Source organism: Helianthus annuus, chromosome 16 (genome assembly GCF_002127325.2).
Source record: "Helianthus annuus cultivar XRQ/B chromosome 16, HanXRQr2.0-SUNRISE, whole genome shotgun sequence".
Taxonomy (NCBI): Eukaryota; Viridiplantae; Streptophyta; class Magnoliopsida; order Asterales; family Asteraceae; genus Helianthus; species Helianthus annuus.
The window spans coordinates 199,344,488-199,347,397 of NC_035448.2; positions in this window are offsets into that span (position 1 = coordinate 199,344,488).

The window sequence follows — 2,910 nt, forward strand, 5'->3', positions numbered from 1 at the left end:
GAACAGGATGAAGTTGCTCCTGATAATCAGTCGGAGGTGAATGATGATCAAGAAGCTGATAACATGCCAGTATTTGACCATGGTGATTCAGATCTTGATGGGGAGCAGATCCAGTTGTCAAGTCAAACAAACCAAGTTGGTGAACAAGATGCAGAGCAGAATGTTACTAATCTGGAGGGAAATGTAGATGTTCCAAGCGAAGTGATGCCGCGAACTCTTTCTTATCATCCAGAGGAGTTGATTATAGGAGAATTGCAATCGGGCGTTCACACGAGACGTCAAATTGACCAGGGCTTAACATATTTTTATTCTACAGTAGCACCTTTACAAACTGAATTTTCATTAAGTTGTTTTATCTCGCAGATCGAACCGAGAACTTACAAAGAGGCGCTTACTGAAGACTCTTGGGTCATAGCGATGCAAGAAGAGTTAAGTCAGTTTGAAAAGTTGGGAGTGTGGAAGTTGGTTGATTTGCCGGATAGTCAAAGGAAAATCAATACAAAATGGGTTTTCAAATGTAAGAGGGACGATAGAGGAGTGGTTGTAAGGAACAAAGCTCGACTCGTTGTTCAGGGCTTTAGTCAACAGGAGGGAATTGATTTTACCGAGGTCTATGCCCCTGTCGCTCGACTAGAGGCTATCAGAATTTTCCTAGCATTTGCGTCTTGGAAGAATTTCAAAGTATATCAGCTGGATGTAAAGTCAGCGTTTCTTTATGGGAAGGTCAAAGAGGAGGTTTATGTTGGTCAGCCGCCGGGCTTTACTGACCCAATCCACAAGAACAAAGTTTATCTGCTGGACAAAGCGTTGTATGGTCTACATCAGGCGCCGAGAGCCTGGTACGAGACTTTGTCTCAACACCTACTCGCTAACCAGTTCATACGTGGAAAAGTGGATGCCACTCTCTTCACTAAAGTCGTTGATGGTCATCTTCTGATAGTACAAATTTATGTGGACGATATAATTTTTGGGTCAACAAATGAGAAATTGTGCAAAGATTTCGAACAGGTGATGAAGCAGAAATTCGAAATGTCATCAATGGGGGAGATGAAATTCTTTCTAGGGCTACAAGTTGAACAACTTCTTGAGGGAATTTTCATTCATCAAACGAAGTACGTGCATGATATTCTAGAGAAATTTGGAATGTCAAGTTCTACTCCAGCTGCTACCCCACTTGCGACTAATCATGGGATTCACCCAGATCTCACCGGAGACAGGGCTGATGAAACGTTCTACCGTTCCATGATCGGTTCTTTGATGTATCTGACTGCTTCACGTCCTAACATAATGTACCCAACGTGCCTCGCAGCAAGATTTCAGTCTAACCCGAGAGCATCGCATATGATTATTGTCAAGAGGATATTACGTTACCTGAAAGGTCCTCCGTCATTGGGGTTATGGTATCCTAGGAAAGGCGATTTTACGCTCGAAGGGTATTCCGATTCGGATTTCGGATGCTGCAAAGTCAACGCGAAATCAACAACTGCAGGATGCCAGTTCTTTGGACCTAGATTGGTTACCTGGCAGTGTAAGAAACAAACGTCTGTGGCGTTATCTACATGTGAAGCGGAGTATGTTTCTGCTAGCAGTTGCTGCTCTCAGATCCTGTGGATACAGCAACAGATGCGCGACTACGGTTTGCAGTTTCTTAACACACCTCTGTTTGTTGATAATGAGGCCGCAATTAATATAACTAAAAATCCAGTACATCACGCTAAAACTAAACATATAGAGATTGGTCATCACTTTATTCGCGATTGCTTCGAGAAAAAGTTGATACGAATTGAGAAAATCCACACTGACGAACAAAAAGCTGATTTGCATACCAAAGCTTTTGATAAAAACCGGTTTCAATATTTGTTAAAACTTAATGGTATGAAATTGCTTTCGGTGTCGGATGGAATTGTGAGCGTTGATGAGAGTACTGTTGCGGATGAAGACGAGAGACAATCTGCAATGGTTTGTCGATTTTTTTACATGTTTTGGTATTTAGGGGGAGATAGATAGTTGTACATAGTTATATTTTCAGAAAAATACAAAAACAGTAAAAAATGAAAAATCCAAAAACATGATAAAATTGAAAAAGAGCTTGTGTATATAGGGAAAATGATAGTACATCAGCTAGACAATTACAGTATGCTAAAGATTTGGAAAGTCAAAAAGAGTTAAACTGTCTCACTAACGATGTGTCGATAGGTTGTCGTACATTTAGTAGATTTATTCAGGATATAAACCTAAAATTTCAAACTTGTGAAATTCGTGGGGAACACTACTTGGATATATAGGTAACCCCTGAAATCTCGTTTGAAAGGTCCCATATTCTGAGATACTAGGTCTTTATACTCAGTGATATCTGGGGTATTATTCCGGGACTTCTGCTGTATGGAAGTACTGACCTAGTCCCCGAATAATACTTTCTGCAAAATGCTTGAAACAAAGCATCGCCCTCAGCAAGCTGATGAAACAATAAAATTGATAGTCGCTGCTGTTGTAATTAAAAGATCCTCTAAAGGGGACACACCAAAAGTCGAGCCGTCATCTCTGAACGGAAGTTCTGACCTGAGCTCTCACGGTTTCGCACCTAACCCCTTACAGATATCATCTGTGGTATACTCACCTGTAAGACTGAATATCTGGGATTCTGGATACGGGAGTATATTCAAGAAGTGGGACACATGAATTGATCTAAGTTCTTAAGACACTTAATCTGTATCCTGAATAGATTGAAGTTTGTGTGAGAATTTAAGATGGATCAGTATATCGACAATCGAGGTGAATTGTTTAAGTCTGAGTATGTAATGTAGCTTAACAGTACTAGTAATCTGTCTGAAAAGCTGATATGATTCCCTAACACGCTCGCCAAAAATAAATCTGTAAATAGTTTACTTTCTGGAATTTAAGTTTTCTGTT